This window comes from Thalia democratica, chromosome 2 (genome assembly GCF_965202585.1).
Source record: "Thalia democratica chromosome 2, ktThaDemo2.hap1.1, whole genome shotgun sequence".
NCBI classification, from domain to species: Eukaryota; Metazoa; Chordata; class Thaliacea; order Salpida; family Salpidae; genus Thalia; species Thalia democratica.
This window is the reverse complement of record NC_139166.1, coordinates 41179197-41189909: the sequence shown is the minus strand read 5'-3', so window position 1 is coordinate 41189909 and position 10713 is coordinate 41179197.

Sequence of the window (10713 nt, the reverse complement as noted above, 5' to 3'; positions counted from 1 at the left end):
GTAATAATGTAAGATACAAACGAAACTTGTGTGTTTTGATAATAACTAACATCACTTTAAAATTTCATAAACAAGAGAAAAATCTGAAGTTAATTGATTAATTGTTTGGTAATTAAATATGTATTAATGTTTTATAGATAATAGCGCTTTAATTTTATGGTTAAAATTAATAGTCAGTTTAAAATTAGATTCTAGTTTTATAAAGTGTACGAAAGTTAGCTAACTTTTGGTTTTTGATTATTCAGCGAAATAACTGGAATCAATAATTTTTTGTACAACAAAAATTTTAACTAACTAACAAAGTAATTAAAAAACAACAACATTTAATTATTTGACAATTATATTGTTGCTTTTGTAACGTATTACCACATCATAAATTTCATCTATAATATTGTTTTTGATGTACATAAGACAATTTTCCAATTATCTTTAATAAAAGTATACAAACAAGAGGATATATTTTTATTTTTTCAAAGTAAGTTTTTAGGTTTTAATAATTTTTTTTGTTCTGCTGAGCATTGTTTGTCAGACTTTTCAAAAACTGTACAAAGAAAACTAATAGGTAAACCTTTGTGCAAATGAGATATTCAATATGTTAATTTTAGTAGTAGTAGTAATTTTGTATAAAATTATACAAAATTACTACTACTACAATGCTTTTATTGAAGCTGTTATTAGAACAAAGTCCTATAGAAGTTAAAAAAAAATTAACAAAGAGTTACACACGAACCGCAACAGAAAGTTTTAAACTGTATGTCTATACTTTTCATTATACTTGTATTTTTAGTTTGACTTCCATTGTTTGTTTCCTACCAGGTCCAAATAATTCCGCTTTTCAGTATCTTTCTTTATTAATTAAATATTTATCATTAACAAATTTTTTAAAAAAGTGTTGAGTAAAGAGTATGATTGTAATGTAACTTGAAAGTTTTTGATAAAAAAACTTGCCTACTACTAAAAATCTCTCCATAAGTAGAATAATCTATTTCTATTTTAACCATCTAAAAAATTATTTACAACACAAAAAACTAGGCAGTCATATTATATTAAACAAGGTATATTTTCACGTATTATTTAAATTAAACTGTTCTTTATTTCTCCCTTATCTTCTGAACCAAAACATTTAAAATTCATAAGTTAAACCAAAATATTTCAGACCAGTATTCTTAATACAGATTTAGAACATATAATACCTCATCATCTTTTATTTTATGATCAAATTTCACATAAAATTTAGGCATTCTTCCCAAAAGAGCAATTTGTTTTCCACCTTAAGACTGCCTCCATTCTAAGGGTTCTTTTGTGCAATAAATAACTAAAAAAATTATTTATATATCAAAAAATATTTTGAATCTTTTTCTCATTTTAGATGAATAAAAACTTAACTTAAACGAGTTAAGAAAATAATTTACTGAATTTTTAATTCTCAGCAAATTTCATAATGCAGTCTAGTTAGTTAATTCAAGGAGTTTCTTGATTAATAAAATAATTAATTAGAATCTATATTTTTAGTTGAACACCTCAATTTGATGGTCCACTTCTGTTCATAATACATACAAATGATAAAATTTATTCTGGAGCCACATAAGCCTTTTCGTAGTCTATACAAAAGTTGTTAACCGATGTAACAGCACTATACCAATTCTTTAGATAAAATGAACAATTTGCAAAAAAAATATCTCAACCCATTTAAATGAACTTAACATTAAAAAAAATAATTTAGACTCCTTAAGTTAAAAATAAACAAAAAAAATTTATCTATAACTAGAGTATTTGAAATCCTGGTTTTTGTTGCTAAAATTTTTAGATGTAAGCACCAATTGAATTTACAAAACTGCAGTTTTATTATTATAACAAATTATTAGTTTCTCAAAACATCGTAGTTTGTCAACAGTCTTTTTGTCAATTTTTCTTTATTTTTTACTTTTGGTTTATCTTATTATCTATAAAATTGCAATTATTCCATCTTTTTAACATTTTAAAGCAGTGAAATACCACTCATAAAAAATTGTAATAAAATAAGCCAATCTTGTTTCTTATTTGAAAAAAAGTGTTTAGCACCTGAAATAAGTTAAAAATTATCTGAATAGACTTTAACAGTTGCTTATAAAAAAAAAAACTTACCTTGTTAAACTAAAAAAAAAGTATCTCTAGACTAGAGTATAGAAAACTTGAATTTAATCTTATTAGTCTTTATAAATTAGTTGGACGTAGATTTTATTTATTAATAATTTTAACCTCTACGCCATCACGCAACACTTTTTTTACTTATTTATTTAACTAGTAATTATATAAGATAGTGAGTAGATTTTTACTATCCTTGATATGTGAATATTTTTCATTGGTTTTAAATTATCATTTTTGTGTTTAATTATGTACAACTTATTTAATTTTTTTGACCAATCTTGCTAGAGTACAAATAAATAATTTACCACAAAATTTACCAAAAATTTCAAAAATATTATAAATATTTAAGTAATTGTGTAATTTTACAGCTAAAAAACTACTTTGATAACGATTAATTAAGTAAAAAAATATACAAGAGCTCAATATCTTTATAAAACATAAACAGGGTTCGTGCGCGAAATTTTTTCATTTAGCCTGACTGAGACAAATTTAGCCTGACATTTTTTCAAAGTAATGAAGATCCCCTCAAGAAGTCATTTTAGATATTGGGGGGGGGGGGTCTTGATTTGTACTATTGTAGTCTCTGACTTCAACAAGCTTTATCTCAAAAATATTTCAAGCTTTAAAAGTCTGCAAAAAGCAACTCATAGCTTATTTACAACTCAATAGTATAAGACTAAATTGTGAAAAAGGTGATTGACCCCCTATGCCCTAAACAAAACAAATTCAGTGATAAGTTTTAAAATAAGTGTCTTATCTAATCTATTACTAGTGTAAAAATTTAATATATATTACTAAACACAATTGTTTAATTTAGTTAAGCACTAAGTAAAAACATTATAACCAGAAGATTTATAATAAAACGATGTGCATTGTTGTATTTTATTAAAATTTAAAATGAAACGCTTACACAAGTATTTAAATAAGAAAAAAAATATTATATTATTTTGACTAATATTTAAAATTGATACATAACTATAAATACTTAACTCTAAACCAGGGTTTCCCAAACTCATTTTCTAAATCGCCCCCTTTTCAGAAATTCGGAAAATAATCGCCCCCTACGATTTTACAAAGTAGTTTTCCTCTTGAGTAGAAACTTTTGAGCCGAAAAAGTTGTGTTCGAAATGTAATTTAGTCTGGTACTTCTTATGCATGCACTTTTGAGCTTTGTTCAAAGTAGTTTACAGGGCTTGAGAAAATAAGTTACATTTGTTTTCTTATTAGCCCAGTTAAGTGTATTATAATATTTAATTATTAAAAAGCCTTGTGTAACCTGTAATTAATCCTGTTTAGATATGAACTGTTTTGAAACTAATGAAACTTTTAGGGTAGTGGTGGACAACTTTTGTAGTCATCAATTCATATTTACTAAAAAATCTTTTCTAGTTTCAACTCGTTTAAAAAATGTAATTGCGGGCTGCATAAAATAAAAAAATAACATATAAGAAAATTGAAAAACTCGAGCGAAATTTTAATAAAATGATTTAGTATTATTGTGATCTAGGAAATACTATTGTGAACTGAAAACCAAATTGAAAGTGTATTTCAAAATATTTAGTATCAAAAAAATAAATTTTGTTTCTTTTGCACAAGTAGCTTCCAAGTTACTTAGCATGTCGATATTTGACTGGATCTTAACCGTACGTTAACCATCTGAAATCTTAATTTAAACCAAACATTATAATAATCTCTCAAATAACGAATTTCGGACATTTAGAAGTTAATACTCAGTAACTTGTTTAAACCGCACAAAGTACTAAAATTATTTTATAAATAGGCATATTCTAAAATTACTATACCAGAGATTAAGAAACTATAAAAAAATGAACAGTTTATTTTACACATAATAAAATAAATAATAAAACATAATTTCTGATATAGTTTAAGGAAGTTTGACCGACTGGTTGATTATCTCACATGAAAAGTGGTTTCATCAACAGCTTCAGATAATGTAGTAAAGTTATTAATTTCAATGCTAAGATATATTATAAGTAAGTTAGTTGTAAAGCTAAAAACTTAATTTTAAACTTTTTAAACTACATGTTTTGTAATAGAATACCACTAAACAGTATTTGAATTGGAATAACCTTTAGGAAACTAAACCTTAGTTTTAACATTTTTTTAGTTTAAATTCAAAAAAAAATCAAAAGTTTTACAGTTAATTCTGTGAACAGAAAGCAATCGATTAAAAAATTATTTTAATTAACTTAAAATTTTGTTTTGTAACTGTAGCAGTCTTTTAATTGCTTATTTAATACTGTTTAAATTTATTTTTTTTCTAGTCATTAGCCTATAATAATTTACCAGAAGAAAAGAGTGAAAAACGAAAAGCTAGTGTTTAACTAACAAAATAAACAACACATTCTAATTGCTAATATATTGAAAATTAAGATAAAACAAAAAACATTTGTATTAATAGTTTAAAATTCTTTAATGTATAGGTTTTTTAACAATAACAAATCAAGTTTGAGTTAAAAATCTTTTAAATGAAAAATTTGAAGTAATTTCAAATAGAGACCTTAAATCTATACTCTTTTAAAACCAAAAAAAAACTTAAAAAAAAAACTTAAATGGTTATCAAGATTTATTTATTTATACAGATTAAACAAGTAACAACAAAAACAATTCAAATAAATTTCTTTCAAACAAACACTTTAATCACTATGCTATAAAAACTTTCAAAGTAATGTAATACGAAATATAAACTACGAAAATAACCAGGTCAAAATAAAATTAATAACAGATTTAAAACATAAATGATTTAATAAATACAGTAGACTTCCGCTTGAGTTGGCACTTTGAACGAAATAAAAAATTGCAAACTCAAAAATTATTACCTTTTTTTTACAAAATGATAAACTTGAATATACTATATGCAATAACGTTATGCAAAAACATAAAATCAACTAAAACATAAAACAAACATTCATTAAAAAAGTAGATCTATATAAGGTATTAAATATTATGATTTTTTTTGTTTTATTAATACTTAGTTAGTAATAGACTTTATTTAAGTTAAATTTTAGAAAACATGAATTCGCAATTTTTTAGGTAAAAAGTGCGAACTCAAGAGGAAGTCTACCGTAATTAATATTTATTAGGCATTATGCATTAAATAACTTAATAAAATTTTATTATAAAAAGACTATTTAAATACAATACAAACCAGGTTAAATAAAAAGTATTTTAAAAGATAAAATAAAACAAAAAAATTTCATAAAATAATATCTGCTACTGAAGTCTAATATAATGTGTAGGATGAGATTCATGAATGCTTGCAAGTTTTCTAATCTGATTCTTAATCAGTAAAAAAAAGCCTCCTTTACAAATATCTAGATTAGATCTTTTGCTCAAGATGTTGATAACTGATCTGAGGCTTTCTCAACAACATAGCTAGAAGGAAAAACTATAAACAATAATCTATATTACTCTCAAATGATTGGATACTTTTGCCTTAGTTTTTGTTGAGTCCAAAAGCTTTCATTTCGTTCTTTGGAAAAATTCACTTTTAGTTCAAGGTCAGTCACTTTTCAAAATACAATTGGAAATATCATGAGGTGATATAACTATCACCTCATGATATTTCCAATTGTTTTTTGAAAAGTCACTAAGTTAGACTAAGAAATAAAACTATACAGGGTTGCCAATTTACCTAGAAACTTAATAATATATAACATAGATTTTTATGAACAATTTATGATCCCAAATAACATATATGTCAGGTTATAAAATGGTGAGAGGGATTCCGATCGTCTATGATCTATGTAATTGTTAAATAAGAAAATATATGAATGAAAATATGTAATTTACTTGAAAGTAGGAGTCATAAGTACATGATTTTTTTCTCTATATTTTACATAAATAAAATAAACTTTTTTTGTTTAAGTTTTACTTCAGGGTCAAATATTTACTAGCAAGCTAAAATTAGTAAATTAGCAATTTAAAAATTAAAAATTTTATGACAGCCCAAAATTTCAAAATCGCCCCCTTTTCGCCCCCTTACTAGTTATCGCCCACCCTTTCGCCCCCTTACTAATTATCGCCCCCCGACTTACTAAAATCGCCCCCAGGGGAGCGATATCGCCCACTTTGGGAAACCCTGCTCTAAACAAATACAGTGATTGTTGATGTCGTATCAGATTTGAAAGCTTACACTTAATTTAAAAAAAAACTTTAATATTTTGTTCTTGTAAAGTAAAATGAATTGTACCTAAAATTTGTACTCCAACAAAATTTAATACTTATATATTAAAGCTAAATTTTAATGTTGTGAATATCTCTAATAACTTTAAACAAACAGTAGAATATATGAATAAACTGCTAAGAGTTTTAATCTAAAAAGTATTTGGTATAAAGTCTTTAATTAGAAATTAAAACAGTTCAACAAACTAAGCTCTGAATACGGGTGGGTGTCACTTTTGCACGAGCGTCAATTTTGCACGAGGGGACACTTTTGCACGAGGGTCACTTTTGCACAAAGGGTCACTTTTGCACGAAGACACTTTTGCACGGCGTCACTTTTGCACGCAGGGTCACTTTTGCACGAGAGGACACTTTTGCACGGCGACTCTATTGCACGAGCGTCACTTTTGCACGGAGGGTCATTTTTGCACGAAGTGACACTTTTGCACGGCGTCACTTTTGCACGAGGAGACACTTTTGCACGGCGACATTTTTTCACGATGACAGTTTTTTACGGCAGCATTGTTGCACAACGTCACATTTTTACGATGAAACATTGCACAGCGACTTTTTCGCACGGAAAATCAATTTTGCATGCAGGCTGATTAAAAGTTTTTTAGCTACTACCAAGTCTGCTACATAAAAAGAAACTGAAAACTAAAATTTTATAATATACCTATATTAAAGGCAAAAAATAAAAGATTAAAAATCTTAAACAGTAAAAGTTAATGTTAGAAACAAACTAACGAAAAGATAAAATAAAATAATTTATTAAATATTCATACCAGGGACAATAAAGTTAATTATTTAGAAACTAGGATAAAAATACTTTAAGTGTAATTAAGTTGTTCTAGTTTATTTTGAATTTTAATATATAAATCAACAACTATGCCTTTTTATATATTTTACTATACGGTTAAAAGTTTATTGTTCAAATGATAAACCTAGGCATCAAAACCTAGAACACTTAAACTGGAAGACACATAAAGAAAAAATAAAATAACACATATTGTTTATTTATTATAACAAAGATAAAAACAAAATTTGATACAAAATTTATAGTATAACATAAAAAGAAAAATTTTAACCATAAACTTATATTTATTTACGCTTTGATGTAGAACGAACAACATCAAGTATTTAAATGCAATGACTAACAACAAAATCAAAAGCCTAACGCTCCAAGGACATTAACGTTAGGCTCTCATCGGCTTAATTCATGATCATGGAATGCTGGTGTAAGCATCTCTTGATACTTTTGATGAACTTAAGTTCAAACTTCGAAATGTTACTCTCTCATTGGCTTATCATTATCATGCAACGTTATTGTAATGAACTAATCTAAGTTTAAATCATGAAAAATGCACTATTTTATTGTTTTTTTTATTCTTACGCTAAACTAAAAAATAAAAATAAACATCAGGTAAAATCTAAAATACCTTTACACTTCATAAACTAACTAAATCTTTTTTTTAATTTAACACTTGTTTGAAATAAAAATTAATTTAAAATATTTTTTAACAGCTATACAATGCTAAGTATAACATCGAAAAAATAAATAAAAATAATACTCAAAATTCGTGTTTTAAAGCCTTACTAAATTAAGTTTAACTTTCTGTTTAAAAAGTAACAAAATTCAGATTATTTTCATTTAATGTATTCAAATTGTTTTTATTTAAAATTAAAAATATGTATTCAACTAGTTTATTTAATTAAGCTAATAAATATAAATTAGTGAATTGTGGTACGTTATTAATTATTATATAGTTCTACGTAAAACTTCAAATAAAAACTTTACATTAAAATTACATTAAAAAACTACCACATTTTATTTATTTCAAACAACTTGCGTTTAAAAGCGAATATTATTTAAGTTAAAAATATCTTTTTTTTAATAAAAAAAAATGTCTCAGTGCAAAAGTGTCTCCTAGTGCAAAAGTGACCCTCCGTGCAAAAGTGTCGCCGTTCAAAAGTGTCCCCTCGTGCAAAAATGACACTCGTGCAAAAAAGTCGCCGTGCAAAAGTGACGTCGTGCAAAAGTGTCCCCTCGTGCTAAAGTGACGCTCGTGCAAAAGTGTCCTCTCGTGCAAAAGTGACCCTTCATGCAAAAGTGACCCTCGTGCAAAAGTGACCATCGTGCAAAAGTTTCCCCTCGTGCAAAAGTGTCTACGTTTAATGACGTAAAAGTCAATGATATTTGGGAAATTTGTCGACTAGTTTGAATAGTTTTTTGCGAATACTGGTTTTTAGTTAAACCAGGAAAATTCAATTGCTACCATTTTTTAACATGTTTGTCAAGTACAAATTATTGTATTTGAAAAATATAGTCACAAGCCGGGTTTTATTTGCAGGCCGTATGCTGTCCACCCATATCCTATAACAAAATTAATTGGAATAAAAATGATTAAAAATTATAAATTTTCATGATTAAAAACAAGTTTTACATTTTTTGAATTTAGTTTTCAGCCCTTTGCAGCACAATTAATTTACGATTATCTAAAAAATTGAAGCTTATGTAAATTTATTTATAATATGTTGATTTTATCATGACAATCTAAATTTCAAAGTCAGTTTTTTCGAACTATATTTAAAAACTTAAGTTTCTATCTTTAATTTTACGTATTTATTTCAAAAGCATAATTATTGCTATTTATAATTTATAAAAATTTCAAAATTTTACATTTATCTATAGTTTAAAACACATAATATTCAAAATTTCAACAGCTAGCAAAGTAAGATTGTAAATAAACTGTTTACCTTGCATACACAATTGCTTGATGGTGCTATTAGACTTTGAGCTAAGTAAGTATTTTTAATTTTCGTGTATAGTAAACTTTATACGTTATTGTTTGTTTATATTCTTTTATGTTGTTTCAGTTATTTAAGTTTTAATTATCTAGAAACAAGAACTTTTTAAGTATGAACAGTGTTAAAAAGTTTATATATACTTCACATGCTTAAGTCATTACTCAAAATAAAATGAGTAGTTTATAATATTTAAACCAAAGAACTATTTTTAGAGTTATGTTTATTCATAAAACAGATAAAATCACTAGAAATTTATTATAAATGTAGGCTATAACTTTTTATATAAAGAAGTAACTCACATTCAATTTCCATTTTTAAACACATAGAAATTAATTAGGACTAAGATATATAAAACAGATATTATCTTCAGAAAAATACTTTTCAGTAACTACCATAATAAATAAAAAAATCAGAAATTATTTCATTAACGCATTTAGTAGCTAGTTAAAAAATTGAATTTTAAAAACTTTTTCTTCTAGTATGTTTTATTATATTACGTAGCATATTAAAAAAAACAGTAGGACTTTTTATGGGTAGTTTTAAATATTGGATACTTTTAATTGCAGCAATTTGCAAAAAATAGGCTCCAATATTTTGATGAAGTCATACATTATTTTAGGTAGTTTTCCTTTAGAAATTATGCAAAAAAATTACAAAAATATGTCGCGCTGAAAAGTAAAACTCTACAATAAATGGCTGCATTAAAAGTCCTACTGCTAGTTTTCGGAGCTTTATTTTTGTAAACACAAGAACAAGCGTCTCCGCCTGTAAAAAATACTCTTTCTTTGTGTTTTTTAATTGTAAACAAATACAACCACAAGCATAAAAAAAAAACTATTTTCAATGTTTCACAAAGTTTTAATAAAATGCAATAACATTTATAAAGTGGGTCGTTTTAAACTTATATGTAATTTCTTTGAGTCATGGGTACTTTTAAAAACTTTTTTACCAAGTTATAATTACAGAAAAATACTAATTAAAATAGAATTACTAATAACTTTAAAATTACATACTTAGAACTTATCTAACATGATAAACTATATATTTTTTTCTATATTATGATTTTCTTATTAAGATATACTTGACTAATTAATATAATGATTAAAGTCAAAACAGATTGTGTTTAGGTAAACTAAAATAAGGAATAATCAACCAGTTTAGTTTTAAACTAAGTTTAAAGAGATAATTCGCATTGTGTTTAAAAATCAAAAATCTAGTATAAGGTTAAATTGTTGTAAGCTGTTTATCATATTTATTTTGTGCTTACGGGACGATAATACACTTACTTTTGAAATAAAATTCTATAAACAGATTAAGTACAAAAAAGTATACTAACATTTTTTGTATAAAAATTTGTAAAAACTCAACTATTAAAATAAAAGTATAATAAAAGCTTTTAGTAATAGATAAACACTTAACTGTCCTGGACATGACATTAAACTGTTCTGGTGTACGACTCTCGACAACTAAAAGGTTTTTTCGTACACCAGGTCCATGGACCAAACTTTTAGAGCGTATTTTTGTCGTTTAATAAACAATACTAACTATTTAACTATTTAAACTAGTTATAAATTTTTTTTACATGTTTTTTAT